Below are 22,978 nucleotides of genomic sequence, written 5' to 3'. Positions count from 1 at the left end.
AGGTATCATTTTTATCGGGAGACGTGGGGGAACGCTGGGTGGAAGGAAATTTGTGGCTCCTCTCAGATTGCAGAACTTTCTGCCACAGAAATGTGAGGAACATGTGTTTGTTTAGCCAAATTTTGAGGTTTGCAAAGGATTCTGGGTAACAGAACCTGGTCCGAGCCACACAAGTCACCCCATCTTGCATTTCCCTAGGTCTCTAGTTTTCAGAAATGCACAGGTTTGGTAGGTATCCCTAGCTGGCGGCTGAGCTACAGGCCAAAATCTACAGGTAGGCACTTTGCAAAAAACACCTCTGTTTTCCTTCAAAAATTTGGCTGTGTCCACGTTGCGCTTTGGGGCGTTTCCTGTCGCGGGCGCTAGGCCTACCCACACAAGTGAGGTATCATTTTTATCGGGAGACGTGGGGGAACGCTGGGTGGAAGGAAATTTGTGGCTCCTCTCAGATTCCAGAACTTTCTGCCACAGAAATGTGAGGAACATGTGTTTAGCCAAATTTTGAGGTTTGCAAAGGATTCTGGGTAACAGAACCTGGTCCGAGCCACACATGTCACCCCATCTTGGATTCCCCTAGGTCTCTAGTTTTCAGAAATGCACAGGTTTGGTAGGTTTCCCTAGGTGGCGACTGAGCTACAGGCCAAAATCTACAGGTAGGCACTTTGCAAAAAACACCTCTGTTTTCCTTCAAAAATTTGGCTGTGTCCACGTTGCGCTTTGGGCCGTTTCCTGTCGCGGGCGCTAGGCCTACCCACACAAGTGAGGTATCATTTTTATCGGGAGACGTGGGGGAACGCTGGGTGGAAGGAAATTTGTGGCTTCTCTCAGATTGCAGAACTTTCTGCCACAGAAATGTGAGGAACATGTGTTTTTTTAGCCAAATTTTGAGGTTTGCAAAGAATTCTGGGTAACAGAACCTGGTCCGAGCCACACAAGTCACCCCATCTTGGATTCCTCTAGGTCTCTAGTTTTCAGAAATGCACAGGTTTGGTAGGTTTCCCTAGGTGGCGGCTGAGCTACAGGCCAAAATCTACAGGTAGGCACTTTGCAAAAAACACCTCTGTTTTCCTTCAAAAATTTGGCTGTGTCCACGTTGCGCTTTGGGGCGTTTCCTGTCGCGGGCGCTAGGCCTACCCACACAAGTGAGGTATCATTTTTATCGGGAGCTGTGGGGGAACGCTGGGTGGAAGGAAATTTGTGGCTCCTCTCAGATTCCAGAATTTTCTGCCACAGAAATGTGAGGAACATGTGTTTTTTTAGCCAAATTTTGAGGTTTGCAAAGGATTCTGGGTAACAGAACCTGGTCCGAGCCACACATGTCACCCCATCTTGGATTCCCCTAGGTCTCTAGTTTTCAGAAATGCACAGGTTTGGTAGGTTTCCCTAGGTGGCGACTGAGCTACAGGCCAAAATCTACAGGTAGGCACTTTGCAAAAAACACCTCTGTTTTCCTTCAAAAATTTGGCTGTGTCCACGTTGCGCTTTGGGGCGTTTCCTGTCGCGGGCGCTAGGCCTACCCACACAAGTGAGGTATCATTTTGATCGGGAGACGTGGGGGAACGCTGGGTGGAAGGAAATTTGTGGCTTCTCTCAGATTGCAGAACTTTCTGCCACAGAAATGTGAGGAACATGTGTTTTTTTAGCCAAATTTTGAGGTTTGCAAAGGATTCTGGGTAACAGAACCTGGTCCGAGCCACACAAGTCACCCCATCTTGGATTCCCCTAGGTCTCTAGTTTTCAGAAATGCACAGGTTTGGTAGGTTTCCCTAGGTGGCGGCTGAGCTACAGGCCAAAATCTACAGGTAGGCACTTTGCAAAAAACACCTCTGTTTTCCTTTAAAAATTTGGCTGTGTCCACGTTGCGCTTTGGGGCGTTTCCTGTCGCGGGCGCTAGGCCTACCCACACAAGTGAGGTATCATTTTTATCGGGAGACGTGGGGGAACGCTGGGTGGAAGGAAATTTGTGGCTTCTCTCAGATTGCAGAACTTTCTGCCACAGAAATGTGAGGAACATGTGTTTTTTTAGCCAAATTTTGAGGTTTGCAAAGGATTCTGGGTAACAGAACCTGGTCCGAGCCACACAAGTCACCCCATCTTGGATTCCTCTAGGTCTCTAGTTTTCAGAAATGCACAGGTTTGGTAGGTTTCCCTAGGTGGCGGCTGAGCTACAGGCCAAAATCTACAGGTAGGCACTTTGCAAAAAACACCTCTGTTTTCCTTTAAAAATTTGTCTGTGTCCACGTTGCGCTTTGGGGCGTTTCCTGTCGCAGGCGCTAGGCCTACCCACACAAGTGAGGTATCATTTTTATCGGGAGACGTGGGGGAACGCTGGGTGGAAAGAAATTTGTGGCTCCTCTCAGATTCCAGAACTTTCTGCCACAGAAATGTGAGGAACTTGTGTTTTTTTAGCCAAATTTTGAGGTTTGCAAAGGATTCTGGGTAACAGAACCTGGTCCGAGCCAACCAAGTCACCCCATCTTGGATTCCCCTAGGTCTCTAGTTTTCAGAAATGCACAGGTTTGGTAGGTTTCCCTAGGTGGCGGCTGAGCTACAGGCCAAAATCTACAGGTAGGCACTTTGCAAAAAACACATCTGTTTTCCTTCAAAAATTTGGCTGTGTCCACGTTGCGCTTTGGGGCGTTTCCTGTCGCGGGCGCTAGGCCTACCCACACAAGTGAGGTATCATTTTTATCGGGAGACGTGGGGGAACGCTGGGTGGAAGGACATTTGTGGCTCCTCTCAGATTCCAGAACTTTCTGCCACAGAAATGTGAGGAACATGTGTTTTTTTAGCCAAATTTTGAGGTTTGCAAAGGATTCTGGGTAACAGAACCTGGTCCGAGCTACACAAGTCACCCCATCTTGGATTCCCCGAGGTCTCTAGTTTTCAGAAATGCACAGGTTTGGTAAGTTTCCCTAGGTGGCGGCTGAGCTACAGGCCAAAATCTACAGGTAGGCACTTTGCAAAAAACACCTCTGTTTTCCTTCAAAAATTTGGCTGTGTCCACGTTGCGCTTTGGGGCGTTTCCTGTCGCGGGCGCTAGGCCTACCCACACAAGTGAGGTATCATTTTTATCGGGAGACATGGGGGAACGCTGGGTGGAAGGAAATTTGTGGCTCCTCTCAGATTCCAGATTTTTCTGCCACAGAAATGTGAGGAACATGTGTTTTTTTAGCCAAATTTTGAGGTTTGCAAAGGATTCTGGATAACAGAACCTGGTCCGAGCCACACAAGTCACCCCATCTTGGATTCCCCTAGGTCTCTAGTTTTCAGAAATGCACAGGTTTGGTAGGTTTCTCTAGGTGGCGGCTGAGCTACAGGTCAAAATCTACAGGTAGGCACTTTGCAAAAAACACCTCTGTTTTCCTTAAAAAATTTGGCTGTGTCCACGTTGCGCTTTGGGGCGTTTCCTGTTGCGGGCGCTAGGCCTACCCACACAAGTGAGGTATCATTTTTATCGGGAGACGTGGGGGAACGCTGGGTGGAAGGAAATTTGTGGCTCCTCCCAGATTCCAGAACTTTCTGCCACAGAAATGTGAGGAACATGTGTTTTTTTAGCCAAATTTTGAGGTTTGCAAAGGATTCTGGGTAACAGAACCTGGTCCGAGCCACACAAGTCACCCCATCTTGGATTCCCCTAGGTCTCTAGTTTTCAGAAATTCACAGGTTTGGTAGGTTTCCCTAGGTGGCGGCTGAGCTACAGGCCAAAATCTACAGGTAGGCACTTTGCAAAAAACACCTCTGTTTTCCTTCAAAAATGTGGCTGTGTCCACGTTGCGCTGTGGGGCGTTTCCTGTCACGGGCGCTAGGCCTACCCACACAAGTGAGGTATCATTTTTATCGGGAGACGTGGGGGAACGCTGGGTGTAAGGAAATTTGTGGCTCCTCTCAGATTGCAGAACTTTCTGCCACAGAAATGTGAGTAACATGTGTTTTTTTAGCCAAATATTGAGGTTTGCAAAAGATTCTGGGTAACAGAACCTGGTCCGAGCCACACAAGTCACCACATCTTGGATTCCCCTAGGTCTCTAGTTTTCAGAAATGCACAGGTTTGGTAGGTTTCCCTGGGTGGCGGCTGAGCTACAGGCCAAAATCTACAGGTAGACACTTTGCAAAAAACACCTCTGTTTTCCTTCAAAAATTTGGCTGTGTCCAAGTTGCGCTTTGGGGCGTTTCCTGTCGCGGGCGCTAGGCCTATCCACACAAGTGAGGTATAATTTTTATCGGGAGACGTGGGGGAACGCTGGGTGAAAGGACATTTGTGGCTCCTCTCAGATTCCAGAACTTTCTGTCACAGAAATATAAGGAACATGTGTTTTTTTAGCCAAAGTTTGAGGTTTGCTAAGGATTCTGGGTAACAGAACCTGGTCCGAGCCACACAAGTCACCCCATCTTGGATTCCCCTAGGTCTCTAGTTTTCAGAAATGCACAGGTTTGGTAAGTTTCCCTAGGTGGCGGCTGAGTTACAGGCCAAAATCTACAGGTAGGCACTTTGCAAAAAACACCTCTGTTTTCCTTCAAAAATTTGGCTGTGTCCACGTTGCGCTTTGGGGCGTTTCCTGTCGCGGGCGCTAGGCCTACCCACACAAGTGAGGTATCATTTATATCGGGAGACGTGGGGGAACGCTGGGTGGATGGAAATTTGTGGCTCCTCTCAGATTCCAGAACTTTCTGCCACAGAAATGTGAGGAACATGTATTTGTTTAGCCAAATTTTGAGGTTTGCAAAGGATTCTGGGTAACAGAACCTGGTCCGAGCCACACAAGTCACCCCATCTTGGATTCCCCTAGGCCTCTAGGTTTCAGAAATTCACAGGTTTGGTAGGTTTCCCTAGGTGGCGGCTGAGCTACAGGCCAAAATCTACAGGTAGGCACTTTGCAATAAACACCTCTGTTTTCCTTCAAAAATGTGGCTCTGTCCACGTTGCGCTTTGGGGCGTTTCCTGTCACGGGCGCTAGGCCTACCCACACAAGTGAGGTATCATTTTTATCGGGAGACGTGGGGGAACGCTGGGTGGAAGGAAATTTGTGGCTCCTCTCAGATTCCAGAACTTTCTGCCACAGAAATGTGAGGAACATGTGTTTTTTTAGCCAAATTTTGAGGTTTGCAAAGGATTCTGGGTAACAGAACCTGGTCCGAGCCATACAAGTCACCCCATCGTGGATTCCCCTAGGACTCTAGTTTTCAGAAATGCACAGGTTTGGTAAGTTTCCCTAGGTGGCGGCTGAGCTACAGGCCAAAATCTACAGGTAGGCACTTTGCAAAAAACACCTCTGTTTTCCATAAAAAATGTGGCTGTGTCCACGTTGCGCTTTGGGGCGTTTCCTGTCGCGGGCGCTAGGCCTACCCAAACAAGTGAGGTATCATTTTTATCGGGAGACGTGGGGGAACGCTGGGTGGAAGGCAATTTGTGGCTCCTCTCAGATTCCAAACTTTCTGCCACAGAAATGTGAGGAACATGTGTTTTTTTAGCCAAATTTTGAGGTTTGCAAAGGATTCTGGGTAACAGAACCTGGTCCGAGCCACTCAAGTCACCCCATCTTGGATTCCCCTAGGTCTCTAGTTTTCAGAAATGCACAGGTTTGGTAGGTTTCCCTAGGTGGCGGCTGACCTACAGGCCAAAATCTACAGGTAGGCACTTTGCAAAAAACACCTCTGTTTTCCTTCAAAAATTTGGCTGTGTCCACGTTGCGCTTTGGGGCGTTTCCTGTCGCGGGCGCTAGGCCTACCCACACAAGTGAGGTATCATTTTTATCGGGAGACGTGGGGGAACGCTGGGTGGAAGGAAATTTGTGGCTCCTCTCAGATTCCAGAACTTTCTGCCACAGAAATGTGAGGATCATGTGTTTTTTTAGCCAAATTTTGAGGTTTGCAAAGGATTCTGGGTAACAGAACCTGGTCCGAGCCACACAAGTCACCCCATCTTGGATTCCCCTAGGTCTCTAGTTTTCAGAAATGCACAGGTTTGGTAGGTTTCCCTAGGTGGCGGCTGAGCTACAGGCCAAAATCTACAGGTAGGCACTTTGCAAAAAACACCTCTGTTTTCCTTCAAAAATTTGGCTGTGTCCACGTTGCGCTTTGGGGCGTTTCCTGTCGCGGGCGCTAGGCCTACCCACACAAGTGAGGTATCATTTTTATCGGGAGCTGTGGGGGAACGCTGGGTGGAAGGAAATTTGTGGCTCCTCTCAGATTCCAGAATTTTCTGCCACAGAAATGTGAGGAACATGTGTTTTTTTAGCCAAATTTTGAGGTTTGCAAAGGATTCTGGGTAACAGAACCTGGTCCGAGCCACACATGTCACCCCATCTTGGATTCCCCTAGGTCTCTAGTTTTCAGAAATGCACAGGTTTGGTAGGTTTCCCTAGGTGGCGACTGAGCTACAGGCCAAAATCTACAGGTAGGCACTTTGCAAAAAACACCTCTGTTTTCCTTCAAAAATTTGGCTGTGTCCACGTTGCGCTTTGGGGCGTTTCCTGTCGCGGGCGCTAGGCCTACCCACACAAGTGAGGTATCATTTTGATCGGGAGACGTGGGGGAACGCTGGGTGGAAGGAAATTTGTGGCTTCTCTCAGATTGCAGAACTTTCTGCCACAGAAATGTGAGGAACATGTGTTTTTTTAGCCAAATTTTGAGGTTTGCAAAGGATTCTGGGTAACAGAACCTGGTCCGAGCCACACAAGTCACCCCATCTTGGATTCCCCTAGGTCTCTAGTTTTCAGAAATGCACAGGTTTGGTAGGTTTCCCTAGGTGGCGGCTGAGCTACAGGCCAAAATCTACAGGTAGGCACTTTGCAAAAAACACCTCTGTTTTCCTTCAAAAATTTGCCTGTGTCCACGTTGCGCTTTGGGGCGTTTCCTGTCGCAGGCGCTAGGCCTACCCACACAAGTGAGGTATCATTTTTATCGGGAGACGTGGGGGAACGCTGGGTGGAAGGACATTTGTGGCTCCTCTCAGATTCCAGAACTTTCTGCCACAGAAATGTGAGGAACATGTGTTTTTTTAGCCAAATTTTGAGGTTTGCAAAGAATTCTGGGTAACAGAACCTGGTCCGAGCCACACAAGTCACCCCATCTTGGATTCCCCGAGGTCTCTAGTTTTCAGAAATGCACAGGTTTGGTAAGTTTACCTAGGTGGCGGCTGAGCTACAGGCCAAAATCTACAGGTAGGCACTTTGCAAAAAACACCTCTGTTTTCCTTCAAAAATGTGCCTGTGTCCACGTTGCGCTTTGGGGCGTTTCCTGTCGCAGGCGCTAGGCCTACCCACACAAGTGAGGTATCATTTTTATCGGGAGACGTGGGGGAACGCTGGGTGGAAGGAAATTTGTGGCTCCTCTCAGATTCCAGAACTTTCTGCCACAGAAATGTGAGGATCATGTGTTTTTTTAGCCAAATTTTGAGGTTTGCAAAGGATTCTGGGTAACAGAACCTGGTCCGAGCCACACAAGTCACCCCATCTTGGATTCCCCTAGGTCTCTAGTTTTCAGAAATGCACAGGTTTGGTAGGTTTCCCTAGTTGGCGGCTGAGCTACAGGCCAAAATCTACAGGTAGGCACTTTGCAAAAAACACCTCTGTTTTCCTTCAAAAATTTGGCTGTGTCCACGTTGCGCTTTGGGGCGTTTCCTGTCGCGGGCGCTAGGCCTACCCACACAAGTGAGGTATCATTTTTATCGGGAGCTGTGGGGGAACGCTGGGTGGAAGGAAATTTGTGGCTCCTCTCAGATTCCAGAATTTTCTGCCACAGAAATGTGAGGAACATGTGTTTTTTTAGCCAAATTTTGAGGTTTGCAAAGGATTCTGGGTAACAGAACCTGGTCCGAGCCACACATGTCACCCCATCTTGGATTCCCCTAGGTCTCTAGTTTTCAGAAATGCACAGGTTTGGTAGGTTTCCCTAGGTGGCGACTGAGCTACAGGCCAAAATCTACAGGTAGGCACTTTGCAAAAAACACCTCTGTTTTCCTTCAAAAATTTGGCTGTGTCCACGTTGCGCTTTGGGGCGTTTCCTGTCGCGGGCGCTAGGCCTACCCACACAAGTGAGGTATCATTTTGATCGGGAGACGTGGGGGAACGCTGGGTGGAAGGAAATTTGTGGCTTCTCTCAGATTGCAGAACTTTCTGCCACAGAAATGTGAGGAACATGTGTTTTTTTAGCCAAATTTTGAGGTTTGCAAAGGATTCTGGGTAACAGAACCTGGTCCGAGCCACACAAGTCACCCCATCTTGGATTCCCCTAGGTCTCTAGTTTTCAGAAATGCACAGGTTTGGTAGGTTTCCCTAGGTGGCGGCTGAGCTACAGGCCAAAATCTACAGGTAGGCACTTTGCAAAAAACACCTCTGTTTTCCTTCAAAAATTTGCCTGTGTCCACGTTGCGCTTTGGGGCGTTTCCTGTCGCAGGCGCTAGGCCTACCCACACAAGTGAGGTATCATTTTTATCGGGAGACGTGGGGGAACGCTGGGTGGAAGGACATTTGTGGCTCCTCTCAGATTCCAGAACTTTCTGCCACAGAAATGTGAGGAACATGTGTTTTTTTAGCCAAATTTTGAGGTTTGCAAAGAATTCTGGGTAACAGAACCTGGTCCGAGCCACACAAGTCACCCCATCTTGGATTCCCCGAGGTCTCTAGTTTTCAGAAATGCACAGGTTTGGTAAGTTTACCTAGGTGGCGGCTGAGCTACAGGCCAAAATCTACAGGTAGGCACTTTGCAAAAAACACCTCTGTTTTCCTTCAAAAATTTGGATGTGTCCACGTTGCGCTTTGGGGCGTTTCCTGTCGCGGGCGCTAGGCCTACCCACACAAGTGAGGTATCATTTTTATCGGGAGACATGGGGGAACGCTGGGTGTAAGGAAATTTGTGGCTCCTCTCAGATTGCAGAACTTTCTGCCACAGAAATGTGAGTAACATGTGTTTTTTTAGCCAAATATTGAGGTTTGCAAAGGATTCTGGGTAACAGAACCTGGTCCGAGCCACACAAGTCACCACATCTTGGATTCCCCTAGGTCTCTAGTTTTCAGAAATGCACAGGTTTGGTAGGTTTCCCTAGGTGGCGGCTGAGCTACAGGCCAAAATCTACAGGTAGGCACTTTGCAAAAAACACCTCTGTTTTCCTTCAAAAATGTGCCTGTGTCCACGTTGCGCTTTGGGGCGTTTCCTGTCGCAGGCGCTAGGCCTACCCACACAAGTGAGGTATCATTTTTATCGGGAGACGTGGGGGAACGCTGGGTGGAAGGACATTTGTGGCTCCTCTCAGATTCCAGAACTTTCTGCCACAGAAATGTGAGGAACATGTGTTTTTTTAGCCAAATTTTGAGGTTTGCAAAGAATTCTGGGTAACAGAACCTGGTCCGAGCCACACAAGTCACCCCATCTTGGATTCCCCGAGGTCTCTAGTTTTCAGAAATGCACAGGTTTGGTAAGTTTACCTAGGTGGCGGCTGAGCTACAGGCCAAAATCTACAGGTAGGCACTTTGCAAAAAACACCTCTGTTTTCCTTCAAAAATTTGGATGTGTCCACGTTGCGCTTTGGGGCGTTTCCTGTCGCGGGCGCTAGGCCTACCCACACAAGTGAGGTATCATTTTTATCGGGAGACATGGGGGAACGCTGGGTGTAAGGAAATTTGTGGCTCCTCTCAGATTGCAGAACTTTCTGCCACAGAAATGTGAGTAACATGTGTTTTTTTAGCCAAATATTGAGGTTTGCAAAGGATTCTGGGTAACAGAACCTGGTCCGAGCCACACAAGTCACCACATCTTGGATTCCCCTAGGTCTCTAGTTTTCAGAAATGCACAGGTTTGGTAGGTTTCCCTAGGTGGCGGCTGACCTACAGGCCAAAATCTACAGGTAGGCACTTTGCAAAAAACACCTCTGTTTTCCTTCAAAAATTTGGCTGTGTCCACGTTGCGCTTTGGGGCGTTTCCTGTCGCGGGCGCTAGGCCTACCCACACAAGTGAGGTATCATTTTTATCGGGAGACGTGGGGGAACGCTGGGTGGAAGGAAATTTGTGGCTCCTCTCAGATTCCAGAACTTTCTGCCACAGAAATGTGAGGATCATGTGTTTTTTTAGCCAAATTTTGAGGTTTGCAAAGGATTCTGGGTAACAGAACCTGGTCCGAGCCACACAAGTCACCCCATCTTGGATTCCCCTAGGTCTCTAGTTTTCAGAAATGCACAGGTTTGGTAGGTTTCCCTAGGTGGCGGCTGAGCTACAGGCCAAAATCTACAGGTAGGCACTTTGCAAAAAACACCTCTGTTTTCCTTCAAAAATTTGGCTGTGTCCACGTTGCGCTTTGGGGCGTTTCCTGTCGCGGGCGCTAGGCCTACCCACACAAGTGAGGTATCATTTTTATCGGGAGCTGTGGGGGAACGCTGGGTGGAAGGAAATTTGTGGCTCCTCTCAGATTCCAGAATTTTCTGCCACAGAAATGTGAGGAACATGTGTTTTTTTAGCCAAATTTTGAGGTTTGCAAAGGATTCTGGGTAACAGAACCTGGTCCGAGCCACACATGTCACCCCATCTTGGATTCCCCTAGGTCTCTAGTTTTCAGAAATGCACAGGTTTGGTAGGTTTCCCTAGGTGGCGACTGAGCTACAGGCCAAAATCTACAGGTAGGCACTTTGCAAAAAACACCTCTGTTTTCCTTCAAAAATTTGGCTGTGTCCACGTTGCGCTTTGGGGCGTTTCCTGTCGCGGGCGCTAGGCCTACCCACACAAGTGAGGTATCATTTTGATCGGGAGACGTGGGGGAACGCTGGGTGGAAGGAAATTTGTGGCTTCTCTCAGATTGCAGAACTTTCTGCCACAGAAATGTGAGGAACATGTGTTTTTTTAGCCAAATTTTGAGGTTTGCAAAGGATTCTGGGTAACAGAACCTGGTCCGAGCCACACAAGTCACCCCATCTTGGATTCCCCTAGGTCTCTAGTTTTCAGAAATGCACAGGTTTGGTAGGTTTCCCTAGGTGGCGGCTGAGCTACAGGCCAAAATCTACAGGTAGGCACTTTGCAAAAAACACCTCTGTTTTCCTTTAAAAATTTGGCTGTGTCCACGTTGCGCTTTGGGGCGTTTCCTGTCGCGGGCGCTAGGCCTACCCACACAAGTGAGGTATCATTTTTATCGGGAGACGTGGGGGAACGCTGGGTGGAAGGAAATTTGTGGCTTCTCTCAGATTGCAGAACTTTCTGCCACAGAAATGTGAGGAACATGTGTTTTTTTAGCCAAATTTTGAGGTTTGCAAAGGATTCTGGGTAACAGAACCTGGTCCGAGCCACACAAGTCACCCCATCTTGGATTCCTCTAGGTCTCTAGTTTTCAGAAATGCACAGGTTTGGTAGGTTTCCCTAGGTGGCGGCTGAGCTACAGGCCAAAATCTACAGGTAGGCACTTTGCAAAAAACACCTCTGTTTTCCTTTAAAAATTTGTCTGTGTCCACGTTGCGCTTTGGGGCGTTTCCTGTCGCAGGCGCTAGGCCTACCCACACAAGTGAGGTATAATTTTTATCGGGAGACGTGGGGGAACGCTGGGTGGAAAGAAATTTGTGGCTCCTCTCAGATTCCAGAACTTTCTGCCACAGAAATGTGAGGAACTTGTGTTTTTTTAGCCAAATTTTGAGGTTTGCAAAGGATTCTGGGTAACAGAACCTGGTCCGAGCCAACCAAGTCACCCCATCTTGGATTCCCCTAGGTCTCTAGTTTTCAGAAATGCACAGGTTTGGTAGGTTTCCCTAGGTGGCGGCTGAGCTACAGGCCAAAATCTACAGGTAGGCACTTTGCAAAAAACACATCTGTTTTCCTTCAAAAATTTGGCTGTGTCCACGTTGCGCTTTGGGGCGTTTCCTGTCGCGGGCGCTAGGCCTACCCACACAAGTGAGGTATCATTTTTATCGGGAGACGTGGGGGAACGCTGGGTGGAAGGACATTTTGGCTCCTCTCAGATTCCAGAACTTTCTGCCACAGAAATGTGAGGAACATGTGTTTTTTTAGCCAAATTTTGAGGTTTGCAAAGGATTCTGGGTAACAGAACCTGGTCCGAGCTACACAAGTCACCCCATCTTGGATTCCCCGAGGTCTCTAGTTTTCAGAAATGCACAGGTTTGGTAAGTTTCCCTAGGTGGCGGCTGAGCTACAGGCCAAAATCTACAGGTAGGCACTTTGCAAAAAACACCTCTGTTTTCCTTCAAAAATTTGGCTGTGTCCACGTTGCGCTTTGGGGCGTTTCCTGTCGCGGGCGCTAGGCCTACCCACACAAGTGAGGTATCATTTTTATCGGGAGACATGGGGGAACGCTGGGTGGAAGGAAATTTGTGGCTCCTCTCAGATTCCAGATTTTTCTGCCACAGAAATGTGAGGAACATGTGTTTTTTTAGCCAAATTTTGAGGTTTGCAAAGGATTCTGGATAACAGAACCTGGTCCGAGCCACACAAGTCACCCCATCTTGGATTCCCCTAGGTCTCTAGTTTTCAGAAATGCACAGGTTTGGTAGGTTTCTCTAGGTGGCGGCTGAGCTACAGGTCAAAATCTACAGGTAGGCACTTTGCAAAAAACACCTCTGTTTTCCTTAAAAAATTTGGCTGTGTCCACGTTGCGCTTTGGGGCGTTTCCTGTTGCGGGCGCTAGGCCTACCCACACAAGTGAGGTATCATTTTTATCGGGAGACGTGGGGGAACGCTGGGTGGAAGGAAATTTGTGGCTCCTCCCAGATTCCAGAACTTTCTGCCACAGAAATGTGAGGAACATGTGTTTTTTTAGCCAAATTTTGAGGTTTGCAAAGGATTCTGGGTAACAGAACCTGGTCCGAGCCACACAAGTCACCCCATCTTGGATTCCCCTAGGTCTCTAGTTTTCAGAAATTCACAGGTTTGGTAGGTTTCCCTAGGTGGCGGCTGAGCTACAGGCCAAAATCTACAGGTAGGCACTTTGCAAAAAACACCTCTGTTTTCCTTCAAAAATGTGGCTGTGTCCACGTTGCGCTGTGGGGCGTTTCCTGTCACGGGCGCTAGGCCTACCCACACAAGTGAGGTATCATTTTTATCGGGAGACGTGGGGGAACGCTGGGTGTAAGGAAATTTGTGGCTCCTCTCAGATTGCAGAACTTTCTGCCACAGAAATGTGAGTAACATGTGTTTTTTTAGCCAAATATTGAGGTTTGCAAAGGATTCTGGGTAACAGAACCTGGTCCGAGCCACACAAGTCACCACATCTTGGATTCCCCTAGGTCTCTAGTTTTCAGAAATGCACAGGTTTGGTAGGTTTCCCTGGGTGGCGGCTGAGCTACAGGCCAAAATCTACAGGTAGACACTTTGCAAAAAACACCTCTGTTTTCCTTCAAAAATTTGGCTGTGTCCAAGTTGCGCTTTGGGGCGTTTCCTGTCGCGGGCGCTAGGCCTATCCACACAAGTGAGGTATAATTTTTATCGGGAGACGTGCGGGAACGCTGGGTGAAAGGACATTTGTGGCTCCTCTCAGATTCCAGAACTTTCTGTCACAGAAATATAAGGAACATGTGTTTTTTTAGCCAAAGTTTGAGGTTTGCTAAGGATTCTGGGTAACAGAACCTGGTCCGAGCCACACAAGTCACCCCATCTTGGATTCCCCTAGGTCTCTAGTTTTCAGAAATGCACAGGTTTGGTAAGTTTCCCTAGGTGGCGGCTGAGTTACAGGCCAAAATCTACAGGTAGGCACTTTGCAAAAAACACCTCTGTTTTCCTTCAAAAATTTGGCTGTGTCCACGTTGCGCTTTGGGGCGTTTCCTGTCGCGGGCGCTAGGCCTACCCACACAAGTGAGGTATCATTTATATCGGGAGACGTGGGGGAACGCTGGGTGGATGGAAATTTGTGGCTCCTCTCAGATTCCAGAACTTTCTGCCACAGAAATGTGAGGAACATGTATTTGTTTAGCCAAATTTTGAGGTTTGCAAAGGATTCTGGGTAACAGAACCTGGTCCGAGCCACACAAGTCACCCCATCTTGGATTCCCCTAGGCCTCTAGGTTTCAGAAATTCACAGGTTTGGTAGGTTTCCCTAGGTGGCGGCTGAGCTACAGGCCAAAATCTACTAGGTAGGCACTTTGCAATAAACACCTCTGTTTTCCTTAAAAAATGTGGCTCTGTCCACGTTGCGCTTTGGGGCGTTTCCTGTCACGGGCGCTAGGCCTACCCACACAAGTGAGGTATCATTTTTATCGGGAGACGTGGGGGAACGCTGGGTGGAAGGAAATTTGTGGCTCCTCTCAGATTCCAGAACTTTCTGCCACAGAAATGTGAGGAACATGTGTTTTTTTTAGCCAAATTTTGAGGTTTGCAAAGGATTCTGGGTAACAGAACCTGGTCCGAGCCATACAAGTCACCCCATCGTGGATTCCCCTAGGACTCTAGTTTTCAGAAATGCACAGGTTTGGTAAGTTTCCCTAGGTGGCGGCTGAGCTACAGGCCAAAATCTACAGGTAGGCACTTTGCAAAAAACACCTCTGTTTTCCATAAAAAATTTGGCTGTGTCCACGTTGCGCTTTGGGGCGTTTCCTGTCGCGGGCGCAAGGCCTACCCAAACAAGTGAGGTATCATTTTTATCGGGAGACGTGGGGGAACGCTGGGTGGAAGGCAATTTGTGGCTCCTCTCAGATTCCAAACTTTCTGCCACAGAAATGTGAGGAACATGTGTTTTTTTTAGCCAAATTTTGAGGTTTGCAAAGGATTCTGGGTAACAGAACCTGGTCCGAGCCACTCAAGTCACCCCATCTTGGATTCCCCTAGGTCTCTAGTTTTCAGAAATGCACAGGTTTGGTAGGTTTCCCTAGGTGGCGGCTGACCTACAGGCCAAAATCTACAGGTAGGCACTTTGCAAAAAACACCTCTGTTTTCCTTCAAAAATTTGGCTGTGTCCACGTTGCGCTTTGGGGCGTTTCCTGTCGCGGGCGCTAGGCCTACCCACACAAGTGAGGTATCATTTTTATCGGGAGACGTGGGGGAACGCTGGGTGGAAGGACATTTGTGGCTCCTCTCAGATTCCAGAACTTTCTGCCACAGAAATGTGAGGAACATGTGTTTTTTTAGCCAAATTTTGAGGTTTGCAAAGAATTCTGGGTAACAGAACCTGGTCCGAGCCAAACAAGTCACCCCATCTTGGATTCCCCGAGGTCTCTAGTTTTCAGAAATGCACAGGTTTGGTAAGTTTACCTAGGTGGCGGCTGAGCTACAGGCCAAAATCTACAGGTAGGCACTTTGCAAAAAACACCTCTGTTTTCCTTCAAAAATTTGGATGTGTCCACGTTGCGCTTTGGGGCGTTTCCTGTCGCGGGCGCTAGGCCTACCCACACAAGTGAGGTATCATTTTTATCGGGAGACATGGGGGAACGCTGGGTGTAAGGAAATTTGTGGCTCCTCTCAGATTGCAGAACTTTCTGCCACAGAAATGTGAGTAACATGTGTTTTTTTAGCCAAATATTGAGGTTTGCAAAGGATTCTGGGTAACAGAACCTGGTCCGAGCCACACAAGTCACCACATCTTGGATTCCCCTAGGTCTCTAGTTTTCAGAAATGCACAGGTTTGGTAGGTTTCCCTAGGTGGCGGCTGAGCTACAGGCCAAAATCTACAGGTAGGCACTTTGCAAAAAACACCTCTGTTTTCCTTCAAAAATTTGCCTGTGTCCACGTTGCGCTTTGGGGCGTTTCCTGTCGCAGGCGCTAGGCCTACCCACACAAGTGAGGTATCATTTTTATCGGGAGACGTGGGGGAACGCTGGGTGGAAGGACATTTGTGGCTCCTCTCAGATTCCAGAACTTTCTGCCACAGAAATGTGAGGAACATGTGTTTTTTTAGCCAAATTTTGAGGTTTGCAAAGAATTCTGGGTAACAGAACCTGGTCCGAGCCACACAAGTCACCCCATCTTGGATTCCCCGAGGTCTCTAGTTTTCAGAAATGCACAGGTTTGGTAGGTTTCCCTAGGTGGCGGCTGAGCTACAGGCCAAAATCTACAGGTAGGCACTTTGCAAAAAACACCTCTGTTTTCCTTAAAAAATTTGGCTGTGTCCACGTTGCGCTTTGGGGCGTTTCCTGTCGCGGGCGCTAGGCCTACCCACACAAGTGAGGTATCATTTTTATCGGGAGACATGGGGGAACGCTGGGTGGAAGGAAATTTGTGGCTCCTCTCAGATTCCAGATTTTTCTGCCACAGAAATGTGAGGAACATGTGTTTTTTTAGCCAAATTTTGAGGTTTGCAAAGGATTCTGGATAACAGAACCTGGTCCGAGCCACACAAGTCACCCCATCTTGGATTCCCCTAGGTCTCTAGTTTTCAGAAATGCACAGGTTTGTTTGGTAGGTTTCTCTAGGTGGCGGCTGAGCTACAGGTCAAAATCTACAGGTAGGCACTTTGCAAAAAACACCTCTGTTTTCCTTAAAAAATTTGGCTGTGTCCACGTTGCGCTTTGGGGCTTTCCCTGTCGCGGGCGCTAGGCCTACCCACACAAGTGAGGTATCATTAATATCGGGAGACGTGGGGGAACGCTGGGTGGAAGGAAATTTGTGGCTCCTCTCAGATTCCAGAACTTTCTGCCACAGAAATGTGAGGAACATGTGTTTTTTTAGCCAAATTTTGAGATTTGCAAAGGATTCTGGGTAACAGAACCTGGTCCGAGCCACACAAGTCACCCCATCTTGGATTCCCCTAGGTCTCTAGTTTTCAGAAATTCACAGGTTTGGTAGGTTTCCCTAGGTGGCGGCTGAGCTACAGGCCAAAATCTACAGGTAGGCACTTTGCAAAAAACACCTCTGTTTTCCTTCAAAAATGTGGCTCTGTCCACGTTGCGCTGTGGGGCGTTTCCTGTCGCGGGCGCTAGGCCTACCCACACAAGTGAGGTATCATTTTTATCGGGAGACGTGGGGGAACGCTGGGTGTAAGGAAATTTGTGGCTCCTCTCAGATTGCAGAACTTTCTGCCACAGAAATGTGAGGAACATGTGTTTTTTTAGCCAAATATTGAGGTTTGCAAAGGATTCTGGGTAACAGAACCTGGTCCGAGCCACACAAGTCACCACATCTTGGATTCCCCTAGGTCTCTAGTTTTCAGAAATGCACAGGTTTGGTAGGTTTCCCTGGCTGGCGGCTGAGCTACAGGCCAAAACCTACAGGTAGGCACTTTGCAAAAAACACCTCTGTTTTCCTTCAAAAATTTGGCTGTGTCCACGTTGCGCTTTGGGGCGTTTCCTGTCGCGGGCGCTAGGCCTATCCACACAAGTGAGGTATCATTTTTATCGGGAGACGTGGGGGAACGCTGGGTGAAAGGACATTTGTGGCTCCTCTCAGATTCCAGAACTTTCTGTCACAGAAATGTAAGGAACATGTGTTTTTTTAGCCAAAGTTTGAGGTTTGCTAAGGATTCTGGGTAACAGAACCTGGTCCGAGCCACACAAGTCACCCCATCTTGGATTCCCCTAGGTCTCTAGTTTTCAGAAATGCACAGGTTTGGTAAGTTTCCCTAGGTGGCGGCTGAGTTACAGGCCAAAATCTACAGGTAGGCACTTTGCAAAAAACACCTCTGTTTTCCTTCAAAAATTTGGCTGTGTCCACGTTGCGCTTTGGGGCGTTTCCTGTCGCGGGCGCTAGGCCTACCCACACAAGTGAGGTATCATTTTTATCGGGAGACGTGGGGGAACGCTGGGTGGAAGGAAATTTGTGGCTCGTCTCAGATTCCAGAACTTTCTGCCACAGAAATGTGAGGAACATGTGTTTTTTTAGCCAAATGTTGAGGTTTGCAAAGGATTCTGGGTAACAGAACCTGGTCCGAGCCCTACAAGTCACCCCATCTTGGATTCCCCTAGGTCTCTAATTTTCAGAAATGCACAGGTTTGGTGAGTTTCCCGAGGTGGCGGCTGAGCTACAGGCCAAAATCTACAGGTAGGCACTTTGCAAAAAACACCTCTGTTTTCCTTCAAAAATTTGGATGTGTCCACGTTGCGCTTTGGGGCGTTTCCTGTCGCGGGCGCTAGGCCTACCCACACAAGTGAGGTATCATTTTTATCGGGAGACATGGGGGAACGCTGGGTGTAAGGAAATTTGTGGCTCCTCTCAGATTGCAGAACTTTCTGCCACAGAAATGTGAGTAACATGTGTTTTTTTAGCCAAATATTGAGGTTTGCAAAGGATTCTGGGTAACAGAACCTGGTCCGAGCCACACAAGTCACCACATCTTGGATTCCCCTAGGTCTCTAGTTTTCAGAAATGCACAGGTTTGGTAGGTTTCCCTAGGTGGCGGCTGAGCTACAGGCCAAAATCTACAGGTAGGCACTTTGCAAAAAACACCTCTGTTTTCCTTCAAAAATTTGCCTGTGTCCACGTTGCGCTTTGGGGCGTTTCCTGTCGCAGGCGCTAGGCCTACCCACACAAGTGAGGTATCATTTTTATCGGGAGACGTGGGGGAACGCTGGGTGGAAGGACATTTGTGGCTCCTCTCAGATTCCAGAACTTTCTGCCACAGAAATGTGAGGAACATGTGTTTTTTTAGCCAAATTTTGAGGTTTGCAAAGAATTCTGGGTAACAGAACCTGGTCCGAGCCACACAAGTCACCCCATCTTGGATTCCCCGAGGTCTCTAGTTTTCAGAAATGCACAGGTTTGGTAAGTTTACCTAGGTGGCGGCTGAGCTACAGGCCAAAATCTACAGGTAGGCACTTTGCAAAAAACACCTCTGTTTTCCTTCAAAAATTTGGCTGTGTCCACGTTGCGCTTTGGGGCGTTTCCTGTCGCGGGCGCTAGGCCTACCCACACAAGTGAGGTATCATTTTGATCGGGAGACGTGGGGGAACGCTGGGTGGAAGGAAATTTGTGGCTTCTCTCAGATTGCAGAACTTTCTGCCACAGAAATGTGAGGAACATGTGTTTTTTTAGCCAAATTTTGAGGTTTGCAAAGGATTCTGGGTAACAGAACCTGGTCCGAGCCACACAAGTCACCCCATCTTGGATTCCCCTAGGTCTCTAGTTTTCAGAAATGCACAGGTTTGGTAGGTTTCCCTAGGTGGCGGCTGAGCTACAGGCCAAAATCTACAGGTAGGCACTTTGCAAAAAACACCTCTGTTTTCCTTTAAAAATTTGGCTGTGTCCACGTTGCGCTTTGGGGCGTTTCCTGTCGCGGGCGCTAGGCCTACCCACACAAGTGAGGTATCATTTTTATCGGGAGACGTGGGGGAACGCTGGGTGGAAGGAAATTTGTGGCTTCTCTCAGATTGCAGAACTTTCTGCCACAGAAATGTGAGGAACATGTGTTTTTTTAGCCAAATTTTGAGGTTTGCAAAGGATTCTGGGTAACAGAACCTGGTCCGAGCCACACAAGTCACCCCATCTTGGATTCCTCTAGGTCTCTAGTTTTCAGAAATGCACAGGTTTGGTAGGTTTCCCTAGGTGGCGGCTGAGCTACAGGCCAAAATCTACAGGTAGGCACTTTGCAAAAAACACCTCTGTTTTCCTTTAAAAATTTGTCTGTGTCCACGTTGCGCTTTGGGGCGTTTCCTGTCGCAGGCGCTAGGCCTACCCACACAAGTGAGGTATAATTTTTATCGGGAGACGTGGGGGAACGCTGGGTGGAAAGAAATTTGTGGCTCCTCTCAGATTCCAGAACTTTCTGCCACAGAAATGTGAGGAACTTGTGTTTTTTTAGCCAAATTTTGAGGTTTGCAAAGGATTCTGGGTAACAGAACCTGGTCCGAGCCAACCAAGTCACCCCATCTTGGATTCCCCTAGGTCTCTAGTTTTCAGAAATGCACAGGTTTGGTAGGTTTCCCTAGGTGGCGGCTGAGCTACAGGCCAAAATCTACAGGTAGGCACTTTGCAAAAAACACATCTGTTTTCCTTCAAAAATTTGGCTGTGTCCACGTTGCGCTTTGGGGCGTTTCCTGTCGCGGGCGCTAGGCCTACCCACACAAGTGAGGTATCATTTTTATCGGGAGACGTGGGGGAACGCTGGGTGGAAGGACATTTGTGGCTCCTCTCAGATTCCAGAACTTTCTGCCACAGAAATGTGAGGAACATGTGTTTTTTTAGCCAAATTTTGAGGTTTGCAAAGGATTCTGGGTAACAGAACCTGGTCCGAGCTACACAAGTCACCCCATCTTGGATTCCCCGAGGTCTCTAGTTTTCAGAAATGCACAGGTTTGGTAGGTTTCCCTAGGTGGCGGCTGAGCTACAGGCCAAAATCTACAGGTAGGCACTTTGCAAAAAACACCTCTGTTTTCCTTAAAAAATTTGGCTGTGTCCACGTTGCGCTTTGGGGCGTTTCCTGTCGCGGGCGCTAGGCCTACCCACACAAGTGAGGTATCATTTTGATCGGGAGACGTGGGGGAACGCTGGGTGGAAGGAAATTTGTGGCTTCTCTCAGATTGCAGAACTTTCTGCCACAGAAATGTGAGGAACATGTGTTTTTTTAGCCAAATTTTGAGGTTTGCAAAGGATTCTGGGTAACAGAACCTGGTCCGAGCCACACAAGTCACCCCATCTTGGATTCCCCTAGGTCTCTAGTTTTCAGAAATTCACAGGTTTGGTAGGTTTCCCTAGGTGGCGGCTGAGCTACAGGCCAAAATCTACAGGTAGGCACTTTGCAAAAAACACCTCTGTTTTCCTTCAAAAATGTGGCTGTGTCCACGTTGCGCTGTGGGGCGTTTCCTGTCACGGGCGCTAGGCCTACCCACACAAGTGAGGTATCATTTTTATCGGGAGACGTGGGGGAACGCTGGGTGTAAGGAAATTTGTGGCTCCTCTCAGATTGCAGAACTTTCTGCCACAGAAATGTGAGTAACATGTGTTTTTTTAGCCAAATATTGAGGTTTGCAAAGGATTCTGGGTAACAGAACCTGGTCCGAGCCACACAAGTCACCCCATCTTGGATTCCCCTAGGTCTCTAGTTTTCAGAAATGCACAGGTTTGGTAGGTTTCCCTGGGTGGCGGCTGAGCTACAGGCCAAAATCTACAGGTAGACACTTTGGAAAAAACACCTCTGTTTTCCTTCAAAAATTTGGCTGTGTCCAAGTTGCGCTTTGGGGCGTTTCCTGTCGCGGGCGCTAGGCCTATCCACACAAGTGAGGTATAATTTTTATCGGGAGACGTGGGGGAACGCTGGGTGAAAGGACATTTGTGGCTCCTCTCAGATTCCAGAACTTTCTGTCACAGAAATATAAGGAACATGTGTTTTTTTAGCCAAAGTTTGAGGTTTGCTAAGGATTCTGGGTAACAGAACCTGGTCCGAGCCACACAAGTCACCCCATCTTGGATTCCCCTAGGTCTCTAGTTTTCAGAAATGCACAGGTTTGGTAAGTTTCCCTAGGTGGCGGCTGAGTTACAGGCCAAAATCTACAGGTAGGCACTTTGCAAAAAACACCTCTGTTTTCCTTCAAAAATTTGGCTGTGTCCACGTTGCGCTTTGGGGCGTTTCCTGTCGCGGGCGCTAGGCCTACCCACACAAGTGAGGTATCATTTATATCGGGAGACGTGGGGGAACGCTGGGTGGATGGAAATTTGTGGCTCCTCTCAGATTCCAGAACTTTCTGCCACAGAAATGTGAGGAACATGTATTTGTTTAGCCAAATTTTGAGGTTTGCAAAGGATTCTGGGTAACAGAACCTGGTCCGAGCCACACAAGTCACCCCATCTTGGATTCCCCTAGGCCTCTAGGTTTCAGAAATTCACAGGTTTGGTAGGTTTCCCTAGGTGGCGGCTGAGCTACAGGCCAAAATCTACAGGTAGGCACTTTGCAATAAACACCTCTGTTTTCCTTCAAAAATGTGGCTCTGTCCACGTTGCGCTTTGGGGCGTTTCCTGTCACGGGCGCTAGGCCTACCCACACAAGTGAGGTATCATTTTTATCGGGAGACGTGGGGGAACGCTGGGTGGAAGGAAATTTGTGGCTCCTCTCAGATTCCAGAACTTTCTGCCACAGAAATGTGAGGAACATGTGTTTTTTTAGCCAAATTTTGAGGTTTGCAAAGGATTCTGGGTAACAGAACCTGGTCCGAGCCATACAAGTCACCCCATCGTGGATTCCCCTAGGACTCTAGTTTTCAGAAATGCACAGGTTTGGTAAGTTTCCCTAGGTGGCGGCTGAGCTACAGGCCAAAATCTACAGGTAGGCACTTTGCAAAAAACACCTCTGTTTTCCATAAAAAATTTGGCTGTGTCCACGTTGCGCTTTGGGGCGTTTCCTGTCGCGGGCGCTAGGCCTACCCAAACAAGTGAGGTATCATTTTTATCGGGAGACGTGGGGGAACGCTGGGTGGAAGGCAATTTGTGGCTCCTCTCAGATTCCAAACTTTCTGCCACAGAAATGTGAGGAACATGTGTTTTTTTAGCCAAATTTTGAGGTTTGCAAAGGATTCTGGGTAACAGAACCTGGTCCGAGCCACTCAAGTCACCCCATCTTGGATTCCCCTAGGTCTCTAGTTTTCAGAAATGCACAGGTTTGGTAGGTTTCCCTAGGTGGCGGCTGACCTACAGGCCAAAATCTACAGGTAGGCACTTTGCAAAAAACACCTCTGTTTTCCTTCAAAAATTTGGCTGTGTCCACGTTGCGCTTTGGGGCGTTTCCTGTCGCGGGCGCTAGGCCTACCCACACAAGTGAGGTATCATTTTTATCGGGAGACGTGGGGGAACGCTGGGTGGAAGGAAATTTGTGGCTCCTCTCAGATTCCAGAACTTTCTGCCACAGAAATGTGAGGATCATGTGTTTTTTTAGCCAAATTTTGAGGTTTGCAAAGGATTCTGGGTAACAGAACCTGGTCCGAGCCACACAAGTCACCCCATCTTGGATTCCCCTAGGTCTCTAGTTTTCAGAAATGCACAGGTTTGGTAGGTTTCCCTAGGTGGCGGCTGAGCTACAGGCCAAAATCTACAGGTAGGCACTTTGCAAAAAACACCTCTGTTTTCCTTCAAAAATTTGGCTGTGTCCACGTTGCGCTTTGGGGCGTTTCCTGTCGCGGGCGCTAGGCCTACCCACACAAGT

The sequence above is a fragment of the Pleurodeles waltl genome, chromosome 2_2 (genome assembly GCF_031143425.1).
Source record: "Pleurodeles waltl isolate 20211129_DDA chromosome 2_2, aPleWal1.hap1.20221129, whole genome shotgun sequence".
In the NCBI taxonomy this organism is placed as follows: domain Eukaryota; kingdom Metazoa; phylum Chordata; class Amphibia; order Caudata; family Salamandridae; genus Pleurodeles; species Pleurodeles waltl.
Note: the sequence above shows the minus strand (reverse complement) of the source record.